This window comes from Herpailurus yagouaroundi, unplaced genomic scaffold, assembly GCF_014898765.1.
Source record: "Herpailurus yagouaroundi ecotype Mexico unplaced genomic scaffold, PumYag 164, whole genome shotgun sequence".
Taxonomy (NCBI): domain Eukaryota; kingdom Metazoa; phylum Chordata; class Mammalia; order Carnivora; family Felidae; genus Herpailurus; species Herpailurus yagouaroundi.
Window position 1 is genome coordinate 14,493,213 of NW_024412405.1, and position 27,723 is coordinate 14,520,935.

The following is a 27,723-nucleotide window of genomic DNA, read 5'->3' on the forward strand; positions in this document are numbered from 1 at the left end:
TCCTTCTTTTTGTAAAAGTCTCTGCTTCGTCTGGTGACATATGTTTTCTGCCACATTCTCTGGATCTCTTCTGCCCATCCCCCCATCTCTCCCCCTTCTCTTCTCTCCCAGCTCCATACTGCCTTTTGTGGGTCTCAGGTTTTTAATCTGTCTCTGTGTTGTTCCTGCTTTCTCTCAAGGCCTTATTTTCTGTTAGCTGTAGCTTTTCAGTGTGTTTTCCTAAACAAAAATGGTTCCTTCCCTAACCGGAACTCTGGTGTCAACAGCGAAACAATACTCTTCTTTTTACCCGTTATATCATAGCTGAGATATATGCCAGAGCATTTTGGACAACTGGGCAAAAATGCTTCATCCTATTATAGGAAAGGTCATGCATGGCACCATTTGCTGTGGGAAATGAAGGAGGCAAGTTGGGGGAGGAAGTCGGGTCAGGCCAGAAGAGCCACGTGGAGGTGAACGTAGAACAAGCAGCAGTCTGCAGGGCACGGAGGGGCCTGAAGTTCACAGTTCCTCTGGCGGTGGGAGGCGGTGATAGGCAGATGGATGTAGGGGCAGATAGCAAAGGGTCTTTCTTGTCATGGTGGGGTATTTAGATGGGGAACACCAGGCACCAGGATCTGCTCCCCTGGATCTTTAACTTCTCTACTAACATACTCTCCATCTGCCCTGCTGTGACCGTGGTCCAGCCTGCCATACCTTTTGCTTGGACTACTACTGTGCTTTGAGGTACAGAGACAAATAAGGACATGACACATGAGGCACACAGACTGTTAACTCAGGAGAGTTAGAGGAACAACGTGGAGGAGTAGATAGGAGATGAGGGGAAGACAAGCAGGGGCCTCGTCTCTTTCCAAAGCTGACTCTCCATCCACTCAACTCTCGAAGATCCCGGCAATCTATCTACCCAAATCTGCTTATTCAACCTCCAGGAGGAAGTGTTCTCACCATCCAAACCTTTCTACCCACTGTCTTCTGGAAAAAACAAAACAAAAACAAAAACATGAACAATTTATGATTCTAGCGGATTTCTAGTGTCGCATAAAAGTTTCTTATAAAAATGAATATCAGAGTAACAATATTTTATTGATAAAGATCAATGAAATTAGTAGAGACGCTCCACGTTTACAAGAACTGGTTGTAATAATGTTTAGTTATTCTAGGCCATCTGTGCACACACAGAGATAGCCTCATTATATGTAAACACATAATAATACTAGTTATTAAAATTTGATTCTCTTTGTAGTGTATTCAAACAAAATGAGAAGCAGAGAGGCTAAGGTACATATTCTTTTTTTTAAATTTTTAAATGTTTATTTATTTTTGAGAGAGAGAGAGAGGCAGAGCTTGAGTGGGGGGAGGGGCAGACAGAGAGGGAGACACAGAATCGGAAGCAGGCTCCAGGCTCTGAGTCATCAGCGCAGAGCCCGACGTAGGGCTCGAACCCACAAACAGTGAGATCGTGACCCAAGCTGAAGTGGGACACTTAACCGACTGAGCCTCCCAGGTGCCCCACTAAGGTACATTTTCTATGAATGTGGAATCAGGAAAATAATTAGATGTGAAAAGAACTGTAGAGTTAAAACATTTTTTTTCCCCTGGGATATTTATAGTTTTCATGAGGAAATCCAAGATGCCCTATAGGTTATCCTAGCTACTGACTAACCTTAATCACCCAGAGCTGGCAATGTTCGTATATGGAAGTTCAGAGTCATCGAAAGCAGCAGGCTGCCTTGGGGAGTGTTCTCTGTCACACCATGTCATGCTGTCGTGCTGACCACGATCTCTGTCAAAGTCCCTGACGTTGACGAAGCCCATAATAAATGGTAGCTTCCTGGGGCACCTGGGTGGCTCAGTTGGTTGAGCGGCCGACTTCGGCTCAGGTCATGATCTCGTGGTCCGTGAGTTCGAGCCCCGTGTCGGGCTCTGTGCTGACAGCTCAGAGCCTGGAGCCTGTTTCAGATTCTGTGTCTCCCTCTCTCTGACCCTCCTCCATTCATGCTCTGTCTCTCTCTGTCTCAAATAAATAAATAAATAAATAAAAATAAATAAATAAACATTAAAAAAAGTAAATGATAGCTTCCTTCCTTATTGGGTGAGGAAGGGGCTCCACCATCTCCACTGGAGTTTTACTTTCATAATTTATGTTTTGATTCTTTTTGAAGAAAAGAGAAAACAAGGCAACAGTTTATGGGTTTCTAGTATCTGCTAAACACTATGCACAATAGTTCTTCGTATGTGTATACACACATACGTATTTTTTTATATGCAGAACTGTCTTGTAACGTTGGTTTTACCATCTTCGTTTTACCGATGAGGCAAAAGTCTCAGCTATCGAATGGACACTGCAGACTGTAGACTAGATGAGCCAAAGAGCCAATATTTAGTTCAAGTTCTTGGTTCTCCAAAGCTCATCCTCTTCTTGACCTTTCTTATTCTCCTGCCATCAGCTTTTTCCCCATGGGACTTGGGAGCCGATTAAAGAAACTTAAAGCCTTTTCTCTGACATATATCGAAAAAAGATGTCCAACATTCTGCATCAGCTAAGTTTGGGTTTTACGGTTGAAGCACACTTACTATTCACCCACTAGCTTTTGAAATTCCTTTGAATACAGGTAGCCCTCACTGCAGATGCAAACTGAAACCACGCAAAGTGGTTTGAATAATCAATAGGAAAAATCATGCGTGTTCCTTGGCCTTTAAAATTTTATACTGAGACATTAAAAACTCCCTTATGTCTGTTGTAAAACATTAGAAGCACTGAGAATGAAAGTGTTTTCTTTGTAAAAAAAAAAAAAAACGTATCAAGAGTAGTTTGAAGCGTTCTCACTTTCTTCTGATTGTAGAACTTAGGACACGGAGCAAGCATCTTTTCTATACCTTGTTGAATTGTTGTACTCCTTTATAAACTTGGATCAGCTCTCGACGTTGTGTTTTCTGGGCCTTCAATGTCATGAAACACCTCTGAGAATTCCTTTCATGTGAAGGTTTTCTTTGCCAGCTTTGCTTCCTCTGGGACATCTTTATTTATTTATTTCTTTTATTGCAACCACTTTCTTCATTTATGTTGATGAGTTCACTTCCAATAAGTTCCTTCTGCTGCACATCCAGACTCTCTCAAAAGGAAGCAGACTCAACATTCTTGACACCTGCTATTGCTTCTATAGTTCTTTTATGTTTGATTTGCATTTTACTTACATGGTTATCAGTTTTCACTTTTCTTTTTCTTTACTTTCTTTCTTTCTTTTTTTTGGCCATCTTTGTTTCAATTTCCTCTTTATTTCCTAAAAAATGTTTATTTATTTATTTTGAGAGAGAGAGAGAGAGAGAGAATGAGAGCAGGGGAGGGGCGGAAAGAAAGAGAATCCCAAGCAGGCTCCATGCTGCCAGCACAGAGCCCAGCGCGGGGCGTAATCCTGAAAACCATGATACCATGACCTGAGCTGAAATCAAGAGTCGGACACTTAACTGACCGAGCCACTCAGTTTCCTCTTTAGATCACCCTCACTGGTAAAGGCAAACATAACGATCCATACAAAACTATAATGGGGACATTTAAACCACTTTTAACCCTAATACATAAGTTAAAAGATAAAAAAAAAATTAAGAACTACAACTACAGAAATTTGCCGGTGGATGTATAGCATAAAACATGTTAAGTATGGGGGATAAAGGGAAAGCATAGGGAATATGGTCAACAGTATTGTAACAGTGTTGCATGGTAACGGATGGCGGCTACATTTGTGGTACATGCCTGTTGAATCGCTCTGTTGTATGCCTGAGATGAATATGATATTATGTTTCAATTATACTTCAATTAAAAAAAAGATATAAGTATGACATCAATAACATAAAGGGTTAAAGGGGGAGGGGTAAACATGGGGAGACTTTGTATGCGATTGAAGTTCAGTTATCAGCTTAAAATAAACAGTTGTAACTATGAGATGTTTAATGAAAGCTTCATGGTAACTACAAAGAAAATACCAACTGTAGACACACAAAAGAAAAAGAGAAAGGAATCAAAGCATAAGACTACATTAAAAAAGAAATCAACAAATCACAAAGGAAGATGTCAGGAAAGGAAAAGAGGGAAGGACGAAAGAACCACACATCAGACAAAAAAATAACAGAAGGGTAATAGTGACTTTTTACCTAACAATAATTTCTTTGAACGTAAATGGATACAGCTCTCCAATTCAAAGATACAAAATAAAATCAGGAAGTGTGATGACTACAGCTTTGCTTTTCTTGTCCAAAATTGCTTTCTCTATCCAGGGTATTTTGTGATTCCACATGAATTTTAGGATTGTTTTTTCTCTTTCTTTGAAAAATGTTATAGGAATTTTCATAGGGATTGCATTCATTCTGTAGATAGGGGGAGGGGGGGTGGCATGGACATTTCAACATTATTCATTTTCCCAACCCATTAGTATAAGATATCTTTCCATTCATTTGTGTCTTCAATTTCTTTAATCAATGTTTTATGGTGCTCACTGTATCGATCTTCTCCCTCCCTGGTTAAATTTATTCCTAGGCATTTTAGTCTCGTTGATGCTACTGAAAATTATTTCAAATAATATTACAAAGCTACAGAAATAGAAAAGGTATGGTGCTGGCCTAAAAATAGACACAAGAGTAATGGAACATAATAGAAAACCCAGAAATAAATCCAACTGATCTTCGACAAAGGTGCCAAGAATACACAACGGAGCAGGATAGTGTCTTTAAGAAATGGTGCTGGAAAAGCTGCATATCTAAATGCAAAAGAATGAAATTGGGTCTTTAGTCTACACCATGCACAAAACTCAACTCAAAACGGATTGAAGACTTAAACCTAATATCCAAAAATGTGAAAATTTTAGGAGAAAATATAAGGGAAAAGCTCTTTAAATATTGGTTATGGCAATGATTTCTTATATATGGTGACAAAAAACACAAGCAACAAACACAAAAATGACAAAAAAAAAATCCAGCGGAAAAGCTTTGTATAGCAATGGAAACAATCAACATAATGAAACACCAACTTTTGGAATGAGAGAAAATACCCAGAAACCATATAAGTCATGATGGGTTATTATCCAAAACATATAAGGAACTCATACAAGTCAATAGCAAAAAAAAAAAAAAAAAAAAAAAAAAAAGTAACCCAGTTTAAAAATGGGTAAAGGATTGAACAGACATTTTTCCAAATAAGACAAATGATGGCCAGTGAAAAGATGCTCATTATCTAGGAAATGCAAATCAAAACTGCAATGAGATATCACCCCACACCAGTTAGGATGGTTATTATTAAAAAATATATATATATATATGGGGCGCCTGGGTGGCGCAGTCGGTTAAGCGTCCGACTTCAGCCAGGTCACGATCTCGCGGTCCGTGAGTTCGAGCCCCGCGTCAGGCTCTGGGTTGATGGCTCGGAGCCTGGAGCCTGTTTCCGATTCTGTGTCTCCCTCTCTTTCTGCCCCTCCCCCGTTCATGCTCTGTCTCTCTCTGTCCCCCAAAAAATAAATAAACGTTGAAAAATAAAAAAAAATACAAGTTTTGATAAGGACGTGGAGAAAAGGAAACCCTTATACACTCTTTTTGGGAACGTAAAATGGTTAAGCCACTATGGAAAACAACAAAATTAAAAACAATAAATTAAAAATGGAACTACCATATGATCTGACAGTCCCGCTCCTGAGTATACACCCCAAAGAATGTAAATCAGGGCCTCTAAGTGATATCTGAATAATATCTTCACTCCCATGCCATGACAGTAGTATCCACAATAGCCAAGTTATGGAAACAGCCCAAGCGATCATTGACAAACTAATACATAAGGAAAATGTGGAATATTAGTCAGCCTTAAAAATAAAGGAAATATGGGGTGCCTGGGTGGCTTAGTTGGTTAAGCATGTGACTTCGGTTTAGGTCATGATCTTGCAGTTTGTGAGTTCAAGCCCCGCGTCGGGCTCTGTGCTGACAGCTCGGAGCCTGGGGCCTGCTTTGGATTCTGTGTCTCCCTCTCTCTCTGCCCCTCCCCTGTTCACACTCTGTCTCTCAATAATAAATAAACGTTAAAAAAAATTTTTTTTAAATAAATAAAGGAAATACAGCCATTTGTGACAACATGAATGAACTTGGAGGACATTTTGCTAAATGAAATAATCCAATCACAGAAGGACACATACTGTATGATTCCACTCACATAAACTACCTAAACTAACCAAACTCGAAGCACAGACTGGAATGGTGGTTATCAGGTGCCAGGAACAAGGGGCACCTTGCCAGGGGAGAGGGGCAAACGAGGAGTTGTTCAACTGTTCTAAAGTTTCAGTTATGCAAGATGGATAGTTCTAATGATCTGATGTCCAGCATAGCACCTAAGTCATCACTCTGTATTATGCACTTAAAAATTTTAAAGTGTGGCTCTCGTGTTAAGTATTCTTATGAAAAAATCCACAAAGAGATAGAAGGAAACTTCAGAGGTGTTAGATACATCTATTACCTTGGTTGTGGTGACGGTTTCATGGGTATATACATATGTTGAAACTCATCAAATTACATACATTAAATATGTGCAATTTATTGTATGTTGATTATACTTTAATAAAGCCATTTTTTTATTTGTTTTTAACAACAAGCTAAGTGCATAAAAGGAAGAGTGAATTTCCTGGACAACTTCAGAAGCTTGTTCCTGCTTTAGGCACCACGTGAAAGAGTTGTCCTCAGTCTTTGTAACACCAATTTTTAACTCTGCTCTTTGGAGAATTATTTCCATGACCATGTATTTACCCAGCTCTTGGAGTCAATGAAGAAACTGCTTTCACTAATATTTACTTACTGCTGTTAACATATCTAAATGTTGAACGGCAGCTGGCCACCCCAGTTTCCATTGGGAGCTTTTATCTTCTTTTAGAGACGATTTTGTTTGACTATGTATCCCAGACTTTCTTCATGGTAAGTCAAGATATTTGCTCATATAAATATTTCAGGAAGGAATACAAAGAGCCTCGGAAAGAATCCTTGAAGAGGATACAGATTTAAGTCCAGATTCTCTTCCTGTGACACTTAAATTCTTTCTTCTTGTTTTCTAAACACAGTTCCAGAAATACTTCACCAGTGCAATCTCTCCAGATCTGAAGCGTCTCCCAGAGAGGGTCTAAAACAGGTCCAACCAGGGGCTGGCAGAGAGCTGCTCTTAGTCTGTGGTATGTGTCAAGCACCATGCTCTCATTACAGTGCAGGGCTCTGTTGTGATGGAAGGAAGGACAAAGCATTCAAAATAAATATCTTGGTATTTTAAAGAGCCTTAATTATGGAAAAAGTGGCATTTTCACAATTCTTTCAACACTGTGGAAGGAAAAGCCTTTGTGCTCAAATGGCTTATTTCCTTGATTATTTAAAGGTTCTCTGCCTGTGCAGAAGGTCTTCTCCCAGAGGGAGGCAGAACCCTTGGGTCTCAGGGGGAAGAAGGTGCATCTGAATTCCACACAGTGGGTTAGTCTCAAGGATGAGCTTTGATGAAAGGAACAATGAGGATCGAATTGCATAGTAGTGATCGTAAACTTCATGCTTCCAAATCCCTCTAAGCTTTGGAGTAGATGAAGTTCAGGGTCTGCTGTCTACAGAACAGACAGTCATGATTCCAGTTGTGTCCACTCCTATACTATCCACTTACTCCTTCAACGAACTGATGTTAGAGTCAAATTTCAAATAAAGGACACATGCCCTCTTTCGGTAGGCCAGAGAAGACATCTTGGTGAGAAGGAGTGAGTTGTGTGCCTTCCCAAATGAAGTTATATTGCAAGCCTGAGTTTGTTGTTTGGAAATATGGTAGTTCAATCATCTTCAGAGAAATTAATTATTCAAGAATGTTCTAAGAGAGTAAAGAGAAAGTTTTTAAAGAAAAAGGGGATTAGCAATAAAGCTACTGATGAGCAAATATTGAAACTAGAGATAATTAAAATTAATTCACCAGATATTTATTGAGCAAATACGTTATGCCAGGCAGGTCTGCCATGTGCGATTGTGTAGTATGTAGACTGTGCAAAAGCATCTGGCTACTCACAAAGAAACCATGTGAATTAGTGGAGACCCGAAAGTGAAAAAGACATTTCAGCTCTGGGGATAGAATGGTGAACCCAACAGACAAAATGCCTCTCCTAATAGAGCTTATATTTCAGTGGAAGATGCAGACACATTGGCAAGCACTTCTATAACAGAGTGTGGGATGTTGCATATGTGGAATGCCATGGGCACAGTCAAGAGGACTCTGATCCAGGTAGAGGCTGGAGAGGGCAGAAAAAAATAAACTAACACCAGAGGGTGAGTAGGATCTAGACAGACTCACACACAGAATGTGGGCAAAGGGAGGGTTTCAGACTGAGAGAAGGAAATCGGTAAAAACTCAAAAGTGTTCCTGAGCTTGGGATTTCCAAGACTCTGAGTGAATTCCATTTTAGCTGGAGCATCAGAAGGAAGGCTGGAGAATGAGGCTGGGGGTGGGGGTGGGGGTAGGCCAGGCAGGGCTCCCTACTGCAGAGCTCAGCTGACCATAGCAAAGTGGTTGGAGCAGTGAGTAAATGTTTTTGAGCAGGTAGGGAGGGAAGCAGGGGTGACAGGATCTTTTTTTTTTTTAATGTTTATTTTTGAGAGAGAGACAGAGCACGAGTGGGAAAGGGGCAGAGAGAGAGGGAGATACAGAATCCGAAGCAGGCCCCAGGCTCTGAGCTGTCAGCACAGAGCCCAACACAGGCCTCCAACCCACAAACTGCGAGATCGTGACCTGAGCTGAAGTCGGACACTTACCCGACTGAGCCACCAGGCGCCCCAGGATCTGCTTTTTGAAAAGACCATAATGAATGCAAGGTCCAGACTGATTTAAGGGGAGCAAGAGACGAGTGTGCTTTGAACACACCCAGTATTGATTTTACTTTGGAACCATATACATTACTTCAACCACATTTAAATAAATTAAGAAGTAATTACTTAAAATTGAAAGTAAAATTAAATGGATGACCTTAACTACATATCTATTTGGAGACAAAACCATACAGAGAAGAGTTATTCCCAGTGACTTTAAAAAAACAATCACTAGATTGACCCTAGTGGGATAGACCTTGAGGAAAAAAGCACTGTAAAAAAATCCCTTAAGATTTTAGAAAAATCCCTTAAGATTTAGCAATTATTTTGTTGGAAGAAATGTTAATATAAGTTTTCTGATATTTTTCTGTATGTGTCATGAACAATATCAAACAAGTAATTAAGTGAGCTTTTCAGCAGTCTTGAAAGAAGATACAAGTATCAGAGCAAGGAGGTTAAAGGAAAACTCTATAGGCCTGACTTTGAATGGCAAGTATTACTATAAATTTATGCTCCATTTTTTATTTAAGAAAAATTATATTATTATTAGACACAACGAGCAACCCATCTGCCGTGACACCATTAGTGCCCAGAGTGTCATCCATAAAGAGTGAAAGGAATCAGAGATCTTGTGAGAAGTATATTATCCTAGGTCTTGGCCCAGAATATGCACAAAATGAGTCTGGAATATCTCTTTGCACCAAAAGACACGATCTGAATTAGTTCCTGCTGACCAAACATGAGCAAATGCGACCGTTAATAAGTACGATGGATTAAAAGACAATGTCTTCGTATGTTTGGGCTACCATAACAGAAGTACCATAGAGAAGGGGGCTTATAAACAATAGAAATTTCTCACAGCTCTGGAGGCTCAAAGTCAATGTGCCTGCATGGGTCTGCTGAGAACCCTCTTCCTTCCGGGTTGCACATCACTGACCCCTCACTGTGCCTCACACGGAGGAGAACAGAGGAAGCAAGCTCTGTCTCCTGAGTCTTAAACCCACCCTCATGACCTTATCTAATGCCAATCACCTCCCAAGGGCCCCACCTCCTAATACCAATGTGCGAGTGGGTAGAATTTCATGTGAATTTGAGGGGAGGACACGTTTATTCTAGAACACACAGCAAATGATATTTAAATGCCTGACCTCATAGATACCACAACAAACCAATAAATAAACAAAACCAAACCCTTACTGGTCAGTATGGGAGGATGAAAATGACTGACCTCGTGACCAAAGGTCCTTGAAGTCTTTAGACATATCTGAACCCTTGGGGCAAGACAGCCAGTACTGGGATCAGGGTTCGACCTAAGATTTAAGCAGAGTCACCCATGTTTGTGGGGTTTCTGTTTCACAGTGTTTAAAAATCCCATTTATGCTCTGGGTCCGAGAGAAAGCCCATTATTACTCAGAGCAACAGGTCTCACTCACCGAGACAATACTACCTTCCCCATTGTAAATGAAAGTACAGCTCTTTTTGGGCTGAAACCAAAATGTTTCTAAGTGATCTATGTGATCATCCATCACATAAATGAGATTTCCTAATCATATAAGCACAAGAATTTTCCAACATTCTAAAGAAATTGATTCCTCTCAGTTTAAATAAAAAAAAAACAACCGTGTCTCTCTTTTAAGATATAAATGGTGGAAGCTACAGAAGAACTATATCCAACACAAAAAAGAATTTCTTCCATTAACTAATTTCCAGAGACTGTCATTTTCTTAAAGACAAAAAAACAAAACAACAACAAAAAAACGCTAATACAAATTTAGCTGGTTGGGAAAATCTTGAACTTTGCTAAATATGTCACTGTTATTTCTTTGTTTTCCCTGTAACAACGGCAGCAAAAAATAACTATTATTGGAAAGCTTTGCAAGTTAAAATGAAGCTACCCTGGGGAACCAAATAGAGTTGCTAATCCTGTATACTTAGCTGGTTAGCTGATATTTTAGACTATATTTTTCAATGTACAATGAAGGGCACCTGGGTGGCTCAGCTGGTTAAGCGTCCAACTCCTGATTTTGGTTCAGGTCATGATCTCATGGTTCATGGTATGGAGCCCCCGTAGGGCCCTTCGCTGACAGCACGGAGCCTGTTTGGGATTCTCTCTCTCTTCTTGTCTCTGCTCCTCCCCTGCTTGCATGCTTTCTCTCTCTTTCTTTCTCTCAAAATAAATTAATAAACTTAATAGATAGATAGTTGCACGTCAAGAGACGTCCACTTAGGGAAAGTAAGAAACTGAGGGCTAAGCTAAGAAGGGACCCAGTTTGTATCGAGCACCCCAGCACACATCTCCCAGGCCTGGGCCCTCTCCTGTTTGAGAGAGTTACTTGCAATCTAAACAGAAAAAGGACATTAACTTGCATTCCTAGTGCTCTTAATTCGTCTCCCTACAAATCGATAAGAAAAAACAAATAGGAAAGTGTGTGAAGGATGCAAAGCTGCTTCTCACAGGACAGGAAGGCCGCTGGTCAATAAGCACATCCCACTCGTAAAGGGAGAAAAGCAGACGAAGCAGCAGTCCATTGCCATTTCCCACCTGCCTGACATGTTGGCCAAAAATTAGAAGTCTGACCAGCCGTGCCCGGGTGAGATGCGGGGCAATGGGAGCCCCACTCACTGCTTGTGGGATGAGACACCAGTCCACACATTCTGAAGGAGAATTTTGTACCATCTGGAAGTCCTGGATATTTGTTTCTTCTTTATGATGAAATATTTTGAGTATTAAAAAAAAAAAAGTGGGGGAAAATATGCAAACATCCATGTATCCGCCACCCAGAAGGAAGGATGCACGTGAAAGAAGCTCTAAATGTTTCTCCTTCTCATCCCTTTCTCCTCTTTTCAGATGAAGCCACCGTCCTGAAGGTGGTGTTTGCCGTTCTGATGCTTACTTCCCTGTGTATGCGTCCACACGCCAAGTCCTCGAACTCCACGCAAATGATCTTATATTGTATATTTCTTCCCGGAACTTGGTTATTTTTATTTTTGTTCTTGGTTGCACGCACCATTATCTTTTCAGGAGTGACCCATATATCCACTTATCTTTACATCCATGGTAGATGTAGCTGGAGTTTTTTCCTTTTAACTTCTTGCGGTGTTCCTTTGATAAATACACTGCAACTTATTTTTCAATCCACTACAGATGATCAATTATTTTTTTCCAGGTTGTTTGTGCTTTCTGTTTGGTTGGGGGTTTGCTATTATAAGCAATATTTCAATAGGCTTTCCTGTGTAGATAGCTCCTGTGAAAATGTGCGCGAGTTATCCTGGGTGTGATTTGTACTCTCCTGTGGAGTAGTCTAGTTGAAAACCTCCCCAACTTGTAATGTGATTGGAATCTTTTTCAAATGCAGATTCTGGTTCAGTGATGTCTGGGGTGGGAAGAGAAACCTCAATTTCAAAAACTCCAAGGTGATGCCAGGGTTGCTGGTCTGTGGACCACTTGGGGAGTTATGAGATATTAAGTAGCCTTTTGCTTCTTAGGACACTCCCATGCCCTTACATCAGTGAGCTCATGGTGTCCTTAGGTACGCCTTAAATGCAATTGGCCTGCTTTAACTCTTTAGTGCAGAAGGGACCACTTATCTCAGTATACCTTCTCCGATCAATTCAATACACCATAACGGCGTTTTTAAGAGATGTGATAGAGTTTCTTTACAATGTCTTAACGTTGCCATAAGGCTCCCCTTGATTTTCACGTACAGGAGAGGTGACATGCAAGCCTTGGCTCAGCACTGGCACTAAGCTGTCTCCGAACACAAACAGTGCTGGAGCCTGGGGTTACGAGGATGATTGCCAAGTGAACATGTTTTGTCCCTGGTCTTATATTTTATTCTCTTTACTGATTAGTGAAATTGCGTGCGTGTGTGTGTGTGTGTGTGTGTGTGTGTGTGCATGCATGTGTTTATTTTAATAAAAAAGTAATAAATGCACTTGGAAAAAACTAAACTGTGAAAAAATGAAACTGGATCCAATCCAATTGTGTGGTAAGTTACATGAGATTGTAGCGCTCATCTTGCTTGAGTTCCTTGCTACTTTGAGGGCTGTGTGGGTCCCGTGTGACATCCTTTAGGCGCCAAGGGGGGGGCCTCAGCTTCTGCAACAACCATGTGAGTTTGAAAGCAGATCCATTCCAGGGCACCTGGGTGGCTCAGTCGGTTAAGCATCAGACTTTGGCTCAGGTCATGATCTCACAGGTCATGAGTTCGAGCCCCACCTCGGGCTGTGTGCTGACAGCTTAGAGCCTGGAGCTGCTTTGGATTCTGTCTTCCTGTCTCTCTGCCCCTCCCCCACTCTCACTCTGTCTCTCTCTCTCTCAAAAATATATAAATATTAAAAAAAAAAAAAAAAGGAAAGCAGATCCATCCCAGTCAAAGCTTCAGGTGAGAGCACAGTCCACCTGCCGCTGTGACTGTGCCCTCAGAGGGAGTCCAGCCAAGCCATTCCCTGACTCCTGACACAGAAACCAGGAGATAATGAGTGCGTATTGTCCTAACCATTGTAACAACATGGATACACAGTAATAGAAAATGAATACACTACTTCCATAAATGATAAACACATACAAAAGATTTATACATTTCTCTCTCTCTCTCTCTCTTTTTTTTTTGCTCCAAATTTGGAAATTATTTAACATGGTCATATATGCATGTACTCTCTTAATTTCTAAGGCTGTCTTGTATTTCAGAGATTGAGGCTCCACATTTTCCTATTTTATGCACTTCTAGATTGTTTCCCTTGGCTTTCAAAAGATCCCATTCTGTCGTCAGGGAATATATGAAAGTGGCTTCCAATGCCTAGGGACAGTAAACCATTTTTAAACATCTATCTGCTTTAGTTCCTGCTTCCCAGTCTTGTCTTTCTAGCCTTTCTTCCACTTGAGGTTTGAACTAAGATTAGTAACCATTTGGTTTACTCAGGACTAGGGTTTTTCTGGAATGCAAGATTTTTGGTGCTAACACTGGGGCAGTCCCCTCTCCCCCAAAGGGACAGTCGCTAGTCCTGCAACCCCTTTAAAAGTTCAAACAAGAGGAAAAGAAGGCATTCTAAGGACTGCAGGTGATTTCCTCTATGCTCAGCCAACAGTGAAGGAATAACAGTCCCCACGTCTGGTCTCTGCATTGCGCCACACTTGCATACCCAGCTTGGGGTTCCCTGCGAGGCCTCTGCTAAAAGTGAATATGCAAGTGTCTTTACCTAATGCAAGAATGAATAAAAGACTTTGCATTTTCAGAGCAATCATCTACCTCTTTTTATAGGAGGGATAAACCTCTCAACCTAAAAGAATAGTTACCCACACAGGGCTTGGATTACGCCTCATAAAACAGCAAGCCTTCTATTATCACCTAAATAAAGCTGCCATCAAGCTGGAACAAAGAGGCCAGGCAGAGAAAGTCTCTGAAAACAAGAGGCTCGGCATTTTACTTTTTTTATTTTTTATTTTTCTCTCAATATATGAAATTTATCGTCAAATTGGTTTCCATACAACACCCAGTGCTCATCCCAAAAGGTGCCCTCCTCAATACCCATCACCCACCCACGCTCCCCTCCCTCCCATCCCCCATCAGCCCTCAGTTTGTTCTCAGTTTTTAAGAGTCTCTTATGCTTTGGCTCTCTCCCACTCTAACCTCTTTTTTTTTCCTTCCCCTCCCCCATGGGTTTCTGTTAAGTTTCTCAGGATCCACATAAGAGTGAAAACATATGGTATCAGTCTTTCTCTGTATGGCTTATTTCACTTAGCATAACACTCTCCAGTTCCATCCATGTTGCTACAAAGGGCCATATAGTATCGAAAATCTATAAACAGCTCACCAAACTCCACACCCAAAAAACAAATAACCCAGTGAAGAAATGGGCAGAAAACATGAATAGACACTTCTCTAAAGAAGACATCCGGATGGCCAACAGGCACATGAAAAGATGCTCAACGTCGCTCCTCATCAGGGAAATACAAATCCAGACCACACTCAGATATCACCTCACGCCAGTCAGAGTGGCCAAAATGAACAAATCAGGAGACTATAGATGCTGGTGAGGATGTGGAGAAACGGGAACCCTCTTGTACTGTTGGTGGGAATGCAAATTGGTGCAGCCACTCTGGAAAACAATGTGGAGGTTCCTCAAGAAATTAAAAATAGACCTACCCTATGACCCAGCAATAGCACTGCTAGGAATTTACCCAAGGGATACAGGAGTACTGATGCATAGGGGCACTTGTACCCCAATGTTTATAGCAGCACTCTCAACAATAGCCAAATTATGGAAAGAGGTTCGGCATTTTAAAGGCTTCGGAAATGCACAGTAGGGTGGTGATGCCGGGGTCTGGAGTCTGACTGGCTAGAGGCCTGGAGGAGATTACTTCCTGCCTCCGCTTCTCTGTTTTCTCATCTGCAGGGCCTAATACATGGCAGACGTTTTGTAAATCTACATCCCACCCTCTCACTTTTCCAGAAGAGGACACGGAGGTCGTGCCGGGTGGTCCGAGGTGAACGCTCGTTTCAGAAGGGCGGATAAGCCCATTCGACCTTGATGACACCCGCGTCCAAGTGCACTTGGGAAGAGGCACTGAGAGGAGGCTCCAGAGCCTGGGGCCCCACTTCCTGCCCTCAGAAAGGTGACACCCCAGGTTTACGGCCCACACGTGAACTATATCCAGAGACAGACATTGCAAATCTGCTCAGTAGCACATTTGAGAGTCTCCACGAGGACAGATGGTTAGGGGATGTTTCCTTGCGCCCAATGGCAGGATTTCTGGCTTTGTGTTTATGACTTCATGCTTCCTTGTCAGCGTTCAAAGCTATGGTTCTAAGGAATGTAAAAAAACAAAACCTAAAAACCTACACTTTCATATACTGGAAGCCCATAAATTAAGCACCTTTTAGCCTTTTCTTTCTTGGACTCAAAAAACCCAATCCACATACCATTTCCTGGGGAGCTGGAGATGCATTTGTGTGGCAGCTCGGAGCCTCCCATCCACAGCTGTCATTCTGCAGTCACGGTGCTCGGAGACCCTGGGACAAAGCTGTTACCTGCGCTTGCCAGCTCAGTAGTCAGGCTAAGTGGAATAAAAAGGGGTCCCAGGCAATGAGCACCCTCCTTTCACTCATGACGCTTCTAAATAGAGGCACGGGTGCCTGTGTGTTTGCTATTTTTATTTGCAAGTGTCCCATCTGCGGAAGGGCCTTTAAAACAACAAATGGGCTTTCGTTGGGGAAGGAAAACAAAATTGTCCGTTGAGAGTAATGAAAGTTTACTGATGATGACAGAAGCCATTAAAGATTTTTCAATGTTTATTTATTTCTTTATTTGAGAGAGACACAGAGTGCATGAGTGGGGGAGGAGCAGAGAGGGAGGGAGGGGGGAGACAGAATCCTAAGCAGGTTCCATGCTTAGCACAGAGCCTGACTCAGGGCTCAATCCCACCACCAACTGTGAGATCATGACCTGAGTCCAGCTCCAGAGTCAGATGTTTAACCAACTGCACCAGCAGGTGCTCCTGTTAAAGACTTTTAGAATAGACAGGGATCTGGGGTCTCCCATGTGTGACACCACAAGGTGTGTTATCAAAGAGAGAGATGTGGTTAAATGACTGTTCCTGGGCCACGGGGACAGGAAAGGAGCCAGAGAACCTTCGAGGAATGGCCGACAGACTTCCCTTTGTCTGGGGGCTCAGAGGGCAGAAGAAACAAAGGGGGGTGGTAGCCCATGCGGATTCCTTCTGTACATTTTATCTTCTTACCTCCCTTTTTGCCCCACTCCCACCCCCTGGCCCTGAGACCTTTTAGTGACGGGCCTTCTGAGCCCGCAAACCTATCATGTAAGGTTTATATAGCCCCCTTACGAGGAAGCTAGGATTGCATCCCTGAAAATGTCACTCAAGGTTTTTGCAGGAATCATTTCGGTCTCCTTGGTTACTCGAAGCCATCCAGGTGACGTGTGTGTCTTTCACAAGCACGTGCTGCGAGGAAGCAGTTGAGAACCCAAGTGTCACAAGCACCAGGGTGTGCACTGCCCACGTTCAGCAGCAATGGCAGTAGAAGAGGCAAACTGATATAGAGTTGATACGTGACTCAATAATGATGCATATTTCCGCTCTGGAATTTTTCACTGTCCTCAGTCATTCGTTCATTTACCAGATATTTATTTGGCCCTAGCCATCATGCCCCTCATGTTCCCACTTTCTCTGCAAACACCTTTAATTCCCTTGCTCTCTACCTGCCTGGCCGATACCAATACTAGAGAAACCAAATATCCACTTATTCCATTCCTGCAGCGGAGTAGCCAAACATTGGCTTAGCAAAGCACACAGTTTCATGTGTTTGTCTCACTTTGAGTCATGTTCATACATTTCAAACGGGCATACAATGCTGCTTGCTAATCTTATCACAGATCCCTAGTGGTCTCTTTCCCATTCCCTAAAGTGACTTTTTAACACATTGCCCTCTCTCCTCAAACATCTTGCTTCCCCTCCTCCCCCTTCACTCTCAACAAATGACCTTGCTCTAAAGTTCTAAGAGAAATTAGAAACAGTGAAATAGGAATTTCTTGTGCTTCCCTCCACTAGATTCACCATGAGCCTAAGGTTTGCACCTGCGCTCCAAGGGTGGTGAATAAAGTATCTCTTCAGATGTCAACCACATGTCTTCCACCTTCTCTCCCCTTTTCAAGAACATCACTCGTGTAAGTATCCCTTCTTTCTCCGGGATCATTAGTTTCCTCTTTGTACCAGATCATTCTAATGTGAAACAAAAGTGCCTCCAATCCTTAATAAAATATAAGATAGAACCACAGAATCCTCTCTCAACAATCTACCAATCTATTAGTGCTCCTTACCTCCCCAAGCAAACATTCTTGCAAGGGCTGTCCAGAGTTCCTGTCTTTACTACACATTGGGACTCCGCTAACACTGCTAATTAAAATTCCTGAGGATCCTGACTCTGCCACATTCTTTCTCTATTTTTGCCTTACCTGATTTCTACGGAATAGTTGATGTGATCAGACATTCTATCCTTCTTCAAACACTTTTTTCCCTTGGCCTCTGTGATAGCACACTCTCCTGATTTTTCTTTTACTTAGTTGTGGCCATTTATTCAGAGTCACTCATTCTTAGTCTCCTTTATTGACTGATGCTCTTCTGCTTGGCCTTAAATATTGGAATATTCCAAGGGATATGTCTGGGACTCCTCCTCCCAAATGATACTCTCTTTAGGTGGTTTCAAGTGTCTCATTTCAATGTCATTTATAAGATAAAAAGTCTCACCTTTGTGCATATACAGATCTTTTACACACCAGACTCTTGCATCTAATTGATTACTAGATGCCTTTACTTAGTAACGTATCCCCCAGTCTTTCCTATATCAGTGACACTTGCAACTGAAAGTCAAAAAACAGGATGAAGTCTCTTTTTCCCTTACCCATCATATTGAATTAATTAGAAGGCTCTGAAAATTCTTCCTCCAGAACACATCCTGAATCTCTCCATTTCTAATGCTACAACCTGAAAGAAAGCCAACATCATTACTTCTCTAGATTATTCCATTAAGCCCTCAATGATCTCTCTTCTTCCAGGTAGGTATTATCTGTATTTAACATATGAGGACACTAAAGCTCCACAAGGTCAAATGACTTCATACATTCATTCAGAAATATTTCTGAGCACCTGTTTTGTGCTGCCAGATGCTTGTCTAAGTTGCAGGATATAATGGCAGTGCCAGTTCTATCTGACGCTAAAGCCCTGTTCTCAGTCTCACATACCATATTGGTATCGGATCAGGAATGTGCCAGAACATTCCTTCTAGTACAAGAAACAAATACATAGAAAATACACTGGTATGTAAGAACATCACATGCTTTATAATAGCAGAAATATACTAACTCAACCTGAGGGCTTTGGGGAGTTTACCTAAGGGAGCCAAACTGATCTATTTCTATTGGAAATTTCTCCCAAGGATCCTGACATCTTTTCCTTTACCAAAGTGGCTTTCTCTACCTGGCCTACCTTGTAGATCATTAGCCTGGCTAATGACTACTTAACTCTGCAAAAGCACTGCCTTATCTAGGAATGGTCTACCCTTGGCCTATCCATGTCAACAAAAGTTCTCTTCCTCTGTGTTCCTTAGTTGATGCTTATTATATTGTATTGCAATTTGGGGTTTATACCTACAAATAACTTTGTGAAATCCTTTAAAAAATATTAGGTGCAGTTGATAAATCTAGATGGAAATACTTGGAAAATGCATAGGGAACATCTAACTATCTAACTTTCCTTTGCAAAACCTGACACTCATCACCATGTTCTCTCTTACTAGCCTACATGTCTTGAAAACTAAAGAAGTTTAAAATGTGTATTCAGTACAGGGTTGAATGGAAATGTCATCCATATCAGTCACTACACAAGCCTTGAAAACAAATACAAGCCCTTCTCTTTGATCTTTCCAATGAATCACAAGACTCATTTGCCTTTCTTAGTAGAATGGTGCTATAGTGGTGGTGGTGACACTTCCGAGGGCAAAACAGAATCTGAACCAACTTTCCCCCGCACTCCAGGAAGTGGAGACTCTGTAAGGATGTTGCTGAAGATTGAGCCATCCCAGCCATCAAAGAAAGTGGGAGCTAGGTACTTTGTTTGCACGTGTATGTATTTTTTTATTCCGAATGACTCGGGTTTTAGTTTTAATGGTTACTGCATCTCTCATTCAAGGCTTTTCATCTGGAATTCATCTCTATTCAAACAAAGTTGGGTTTATGGATGCTTGGCGCAGCAAGCAAGACCACACATCATGGGGAAACGCCCGGTATTTCAGTAGGAGAGTGTCTGAAAGGATAATTAGTAGGGATGTGGGCTCTGCTGAACATCAGGATGTTCTGGCACATTCCTGATCCGATACCAATATGGTATGTGAGGGGGTTTGGGGGGGAAATTTAAGGAAGCAGGAATGCTCTCTGCATAGGTCACTGTCAGAAGGCAGGGGTAATTCTATAATTGAGCATGTCTCTTAAAATTTATTTATTTATTTATTTATTTATTTATTTATTTATTTATTTTTGAGAGAGAGAAAGCGAGAACGATCAGGGGAGGGGCAGAGGGAGAGGGAGAGAGAATCCAAACAGGCTCCAGGCTGTCAGAGCAGAACCCTATGTGGGGCTCAAACTCGTGAACCATGAGACCATGACCTGAGCCAAAATCAAGAGTTAGATGCTTAACAGTATGAGCCACCCAGGCACCCATATATAATTGGGTATCTTAATAAATCTTATATCTAGAACCAAACAAACAAACAAACAAATGAAAACAAACAAAAAAAACACACAAACAAACCAAAGAGTGAGGTCAAAGCATTAATTGGTAAAGGTGAGGTAGTCACTCAAGTTTGCCAGGAGAAGGGGCCTGAGATATTATGAATTATAAGAAATGTACATATCTGATCTTCACCCACGTCTTTTGGGTGGCTCACATTTGGGGCCATTGCCTGAGTAATACCCATAGGGTATGCAGGGCAAAACCAGATGTACACCTTTGTTCAAGTTTCTAGAACTGCTAAGTCAGCCCTTGCTAGCAAACCACCAAATCATCACCTGGCTGGACGGCAGAAACCAGCTGGCTTTTGGAGGGGTAACGTGGTACCAATGCCACCTCTGGGGTCCACCCCAGACTCTGAGGCTGGAATGCTTGGGTTTGAAGGCTGACGTTCCCACCCATTGCCTAGCTTTGCACATCTATGCTCTGTTTCCTCCACTAAAATAGTATATACCTTGTAGGATCATTGTAAAGGTTGAATACTTCCATGCATGTGAAGTTTCTAGACCACTGAATGGCATATTGCCATCTGTGTTACTTTTCAACCCCACCACGCACACACATTCCTGGAATCCTTGGACCCCATACCTGAACTCAGTGGTTAGACAAACCCAGTTAGAGCTCCCAGGGCTGCATGGTTAGACAACCTGGATTAGCGCTTTCCAGTGAGGGGCAGGGGTCGTGGTGAGTAGGCAGGCCTGTCATGTGGTATTTGTGGAGCTGCAGAGATCAGAGTCTGAATCTGGCATGAGGAGTCTGAATTGATTCTGCCAGTCCCCTGGGTCCTACACAGGGTGCCTGTAAGGCAGGGGTCATGGACCATGTGCAGATAAACACACTCTTGAGTGCAGTGGGCCAGAAGTGCCATTTTTCCAGGCCTCTTTCTTTCCAACGTGCATTTTCACACACAATAGATCCCAATAAAGCCTGTAAAACTGCCACAGTTTCCCCATTTTAGGAAAGGCCAGCCTCCCATTATAGGGAGGGGCTGTGTGCAGCAAGCATTAGTGCTGTAAATCACAAGGATGGGCTCTGCACACAGCGACTCCTTGCTTATAAGCCTTTTAATGTCTTCTTCCGTCACTGGGGCGTATGTTATTTACTCTCTGCCGGAGCTTTGGCTTCTGGCCTTCTGCTGACCATAAAAGTAATAGCCTATGTTTGTGCACAATGACAAATCAGAGAAAGCAAATATTATACCTGTGGAGTACAAATCCACCTGAACTCCTTTTGATCCCTATCACAAGGTTAGGTTATTTGGATGTGTCAGAGTAAGAGGATTTGGCTCTGTTTCCTTATGAGGGTAGATCTTACGAGCAAGCAGAGCAAATAGGCAAATACAGTTTGATTTGAGGGGTACAGACAAGGGCCTCTGTCCAGCTCCCCATCCTCCACAAAATGTGCAAGTATACTTTTAATCTATGTGCCATTGACTGCTTTACTCAAGAGTGTACAGTCTGAGGGCGGTCAGCTGGTCTTTCCTATTGATCTATTGCCAGATTTCAGACCTAGGGGCATTTGAATTTCAAGGAATGCCAAGAGTTTAAGTTGAAGGAATACATCTCCAGTTGTGTAATTCAACCAACAGTTAGTCTGTGGTGGAGGTATTTGCTGGAGCATGGCAGGTTGAGGTCTAAGGTTTTGGGCTACAATTTGCTATGCATGTGAACGTGGGTTCGTGCCCACTCAGATTCTAAAAGATATAGACAATTCTTTTTAGACCATTGAGGGACCATTAGTCCCATTGTGGCCACTACATTCTGTTTTGGTTCAGTTGTATGCTTATTATTCTACATCATAAGCAAAAAGCTCCCAATATGGATCATGATGAAAATAATTTAATTGCCAGCTTGATGGAAACTCAGAAATTCCAACATCCCACCTCCTAAGAACCTATGCTAATTTCTAGGAGAAAATTCCCAATCGGGTAGACTATGAGCGTGGAGAAGGCTTTCCTGGGGCTGTGTTCTAAGGGAGGCCCATGTTCTGACCCTGGGGAAAGAAACTATAGACCCAGGTCAACTAGTAACCACAGCTGAACAAACATAGAAACAGAGGAATGGAACAAGACATGCCCTGGAAGGATTGCGTTGAGAAGACATGACTCTGGGCAGGAGATTCAACCCTGTCATGAAGTCTGAAACGTCCATTAAAGTACTCTACCTACAGTAACGAGGACTTATGAATGTGCAAGTATAGTTTTAATCTATGTGCAATTGACTGCTTTACTCAAGAGTGTACAGTCTGAGGGAGGTCAGCTGGCATTATATTGGAAAATAACACATTTCAGGGGTAACTACAACATGTATTTCTGATAGCTAAATTTTAATCAACCCACAGTGTTCATTTGTATACCAAATGTCAGAAAGGGTCTTATTGGTGAAAAAATATTGATCTATTGAGTAGTATGAGGACTTAGAAATGGGATCTGATGGGTAAAATTCAAGGTTTCCAAGATATGTAGGTGCGCTAAGATATTTTGGAGATATCTCTGTGTTCCCTGCATCCCCCACATCTCACATGGCAAGGGTATAAAACCCAGCAAGGTCGGTAATCTGCTTATGCATGCATAACCCCTGAGATCCCCAAATGGTCCTTCATCCAGCCATCAGGAGGATTTCTGAACATCTGACTAACTTTACATCCCAGAGTACTATGTCTGCAATGTTATGTTTGGCTCAAGAGAATATTTCATGCAAAGTAAGGCCAGAACATTTAGAAGGACCAAGAACCGGACCCTCATTGAACTTACTGAATGCTAATTATTTTTGCCTGCTTGCTTAATGTTGATTTAATAAATGTCTGACATGTGGATTGGCATTTTGACCTGCTCTCTTTAGAGTATGGTAGTGAGGTTATGGATAAAAAGCCACTCTCGGGGCGCCTGGGTGGCGCAGTCGGTTAAGCACCCGACTTCAGCCAGGTCACGATCTCGCGGTCCGTGAGTTCGAGCCCCGCGTCGGGCTCTGGGCTGATGGCTCAGAGCCTGGAGCCTGTTTCCGATTCTGTGTCTCCCTCTCTCTCTGCCCCTCCCCCGTTCATGCTCTGTCTCTCTCTGTCCCAAAAATAAATAAACGTTGAAAAAAAAATTAAAAAAAAAGCCACTCTCATCTAACTTAGTCATTTTGGGGTAGCTTCTAGTCTCTACCAAACAAACTAAAACAAAAAAAACACAAAGAGTTGGACATTACTATTTTTTCACCTGTTCAAGATGTAGTCTGAAACCTTTTTTTAGAAGGATAATTATACTATGTGGTTTTTAAATACTTTTCTAAATATAAGGATCTGTGGGAACATTTCTCTAGAGACATGGGGAAAGGGAAGGGAAAACCGGATGGGGTCGGAAAAAGCTTCAAGTCTTTAGAGGGCATTAAACAGAAACACAGCACTGAAGGGAGTCAGAGGAACAGGTTTTCCCTTGGTTCTGCCACCAAACAGTTCTTTGTGGTTGGCTTTTCCTCTTGGACTCCGTTACTCTCAGCTGTGTAAAATAAGGAAGATGAATAGAAAAAGCTCAAAGGTTCCCTCTGGCTCTCAAGTTCTAGGTGTTCCAAGGGGTACAAGCAAACGGATCTCTCCACCTTCTGGGTAAGTCACCAGGAAGGTAATTCTATCCCAACAGATGAGCCCCCTGCCTGACGTTCAGGTAATAACTGGAACCACACTTTGGTGAACACTCCTCCTTTTCAATAAAGTATTATTAGAGGACAGTGGGAAATTACAAACATTTACAATTCATTGAAAATGAATTTCATTGATAGCTTTCTGATAGCTGTTAACACTTCATGAACTAGAGTGTTGATCATTCTTCCATGACTGGAAGGGGAGGTAAGAAGGAAAAGAAGGGGTCATTTTCATCAGTGGTACAGCACTGAGGACAGGAATGGGGGAGGAGGTATGTTGAGGGGTGTTCAGGACACGTGTAAGCACAAGTGGTGGTTAGTCAAAACCTGGACATCCAAGATTCCTAGGTTGCCTGGGGAGTGAGAAAGGGAAATTGGGAAAGGAGGGACAAAAAAGGCACAGGTGATTACTAAGCAGATTTGCCTATGGGTTACCTCTCCCCCAACAGGCCCTGTGCCATTACAGAAGCCACTGATGAACCCTGAATTTAGATTTGAGAGCAGAGAACACTATCCAGAAGGGGAGAAGGCACTGCCGTCTTGGGATTCCCCAACTTTCCAGCTCTCTGCCACCTTTCCTCCAGAAGCTAATGCTTTCTCCTTCTCTTTGCTTTGTGAGCTGACTCAATGGGAAGGCCCAGGTTAACAGGGCCCACCCAGTTAACAGGTGTGTGTGTGCAGAGCCATTTTTGGTTGAAATCTGCTTCCCCTGTCGGCAGTTCAGAAGGAGACTCCCGGTCTCATCTGGGCCCCCAACAGAAGCTGACATGGCATCAGCCTTCTGGTGCTCGAGGTAAGATGGCAACATTCCAAACACACTTCACAAATCTTGCTCGGGGAACATGGGCACAAGCTGCCTCAGGAGCCTACCGTTGGAGCACCTATCAGTCCCAGAGAGGGCAGCAGCCATCCTGCTTTCTTAGTGATCATCCAGCCCTATCTCTTCTGCCAAGAATATCTTCCAGAAGCTTTCTAAGATGGGGGGAGTGAGGGGGAAATTAGAACTTTTGCATATCTGAGCTCACTTTCATAGTCCCTACTCACACTTTATTGATCACTTGGTGGGTATAGATTTCTGGATTGAAAATGATTTCTCATTTTAACTTTGAAGGTGATGCTCCATGATCTGCTAAGCTTGTAATGGTAGCCTTGAGAAGTCTAAAGACATTCTGGCCCCTTCCCCTTTGCTTTTTGTCCCTGGAGCATTTAGGGATATTTCATCACACTGCAGTATTTTGGCATTTGGCAAAGATATAACTTGGTATTGCTGCCCTTGCTTTAATTATGCTGGGGACTCATTTTCCTCATTTCTCAGAAATCTTATCATATTTCATTGATAATGTCTCTATTTTCTCTGCTATTCCTTTCTTGATTGCAATTTTAGCTGGATGTTGTATGCCCTAACTTGATGACCTACATCGCTTATATTTTCTCTTCCATTTTCCCAACTTGGTTTTGCTGTTATTCTGTTTGATGTTTTGTAAAGTGTATGTTTTCAATCACTTTGATTAAGTTATATTTTCATTCCCCACAAAGTGCTCAGTTTAGAGTTTATCCCTTACTTTCCTATTTCAGTCTATGCACGTTTTCTTTTTAGTAGTGTCCTTTCAGTCAAAAGATTCTCCAAAAGGATAAAGACACACACCAGACAAAACCCGCAAGACTACAGAAGTGTCTTGACACTTGTGAAATACACATGATACTCTTCTACTTCAATGTCCCTTTTGTGGCCACATGAGTTGAGACACTCTTGTGGTTCTTGTGGCCTGCCTTGAAGCTTCTATCCTACCTCTAAAATGCTGTTTCCACCAGAAGTTTCAGGAAACAACCGAGTTGTCACCAAATCCATAAATGGAAGGGTTATGCAATCACTGTAGTCAAATGGATGAGCAAAGCCCTAACTAGCAGCTGCTTTAAAACATTGATTCAGAGTATGGCAAATCAGTACTCCAGAGTGGGGAAAGTATAGTCATGATCCTTCTGCTGAGTTTCATAGTTATAATCCAGAACGTATCACTTTTACCGACTCCAGAGGATCAGAAAAGCCACTGAAATGATCATGGTTGTTGTAAATTTTTTCTTACTGGGTAACACAAGCTCAACGTTTAATTGTAACCATGTCCATGTACCTATACTCTGTTGAGATTCATTTTCACAAGGAAATATATTTTTTTCTGGTTTTTGTTCTTTGGGGTGTTGAGATCTGGAATTCATAACTGCAGATCTAAGAATGCTAAAGCCCTTTTCAGCCACAGGCAGTTCCCTATTTAAAAGATAGATTCCAAATTGGCATTTATCTCCAGTTCCAGAGTTGGAAAGTGGGTAGCAGCCTATAAGTGCCTCCCTGCTAGGAAAAAAGAGTTCCCGGGGTCAAGGAGACCAGGAGAAAGCAAAGACAGAGGTTGGCAGGTTGTCTGAGAATTACGGAGTTTCAAATATGCACCTTTCTGTCTCTATAGACACAAAAGTAAAAGAAAAAGTGTTGTAAAGGCCCTATTCTCTCTGAGTATGAGGGGTATTTCTGTACTGTGAGTCTGTCCACTGGGAAATCTGATTTCAGCCAGTAAATCATGTAGAATGTGGCTCAACAACTCTTCCTTATCCTTTTCTTAGCTTCACTCCAGAGAAGCAAACTTCCTAATTCCATGAAGACCAAATATTTCCATTAGGATAATAATACAGATCCCATAACTGTGTTATCACACTACTGGGCATTTATTCCACAGAAATAATTCTAGAAAAGAAAATATAGTTTTACCTGTTCTTCACAGAAAAATTATTTATAATTGCAGAACTACTGCGGTGAGCATTTGTGTCACACAGGGGAATGGTATGTAAACGATGCTATTTCCTTAATGGGTCATTAACAGTAATAACTATTAAAACCATGTAACTATTAAAACCATGTAACAGTAAGAAAAGAGATTTGCAGTTAAGTTTTAGTGAGAAAGGAACACAAAATATCACCTATGTGATGATTGCCAATTTTTAAAATGTATTTATATGGACTACGGTGAGAAATAAAAAACAAAAATAAAGAATATTTACCAACAGTTGCTGGTAGAAGTTTGGTCGGTGTCTCTTTGTTGTTATTTGTCAAATAGTGGTCACCGTGGAATCTCATTCTGGAACAGCCGTTCTGCAGAGAAGCAATTGGGAATCCCTGGCCTCTGATAATACTTCCTGGGTATGTTTCATGGTATACTAGTTAGGTCTAGGATACTAAGATATTCCATGAAAACAATACAAAGCAAAACAACAAAGAAAATACTTTTGACCAAATGAATGTTAAATCCGTTTGCTCTCAAAAATGTTACTGTAGGGCTCCTTAGAGACTTAGATATGCTAATATAGAACATGAAGTTCCCAGAAGGGAAATAAATATGCAGTCTTTTCAAGACACTTCTGGCTACACAGATTCCCACCCTCTCCCCCAGCCCCACCTCCCTCTCTCCTCCCTCCCCTCCACCTGCCTCACACACACACACACACACACACACACACACACACGCACACGCACACACAGGCATTCTGCAGGACTAGTGTCTTGCTGAGCAAGCTGTAGGTCATTTCTGATTGGGTTGGCACATTTCCTTGGCTGTGCCAGAACTAAACAAACACTTCTCCAGGGTTCATCGTCTAACATAGTAGCTGAGCAATTTCTTTTCATCTTTCAAGGTCTCCCTCGAGTGTCACATCCTCTATGAGAACCTTCCCAATCCCTCCAGGCAGAACTAATGTTCCTTCCTCTCACTCCCCTTCCACTTTGCCTTTGTTATTGCACACTTTATTCTTTGGCAATTATTTGTGTTTGTTCTTCAGCTAGAAGGGCTGTTTTCAGTCCTCCCTGTGCTTCAGAATCCACTGGGGACCTTAACATAGTACAGATGCCCAGGAACCACCCCCAGAGATTCGGGTTCCTTGGGTCTGGAGTGAGACCTTGGCAAGGTCTGATGA

At 42.0% G+C, this 27,723-nt stretch overlaps 1 long non-coding RNA gene across 1 annotated transcript; it reads right to left on the reverse strand.

The window, feature by feature from the left end:
* Nucleotides 1-27,123, reverse strand: LOC121037785 (uncharacterized). The gene is made up of 3 exons (XR_005793977.1): nt 26,815-27,123; nt 18,261-18,343; nt 1-972 (listed from the first exon to the last, which is right to left on the reverse strand). It is a non-coding gene; the product is annotated as an uncharacterized LOC121037785 (long non-coding RNA).
* Nucleotides 27,124-27,723: the final 600 nt, after the last annotated feature.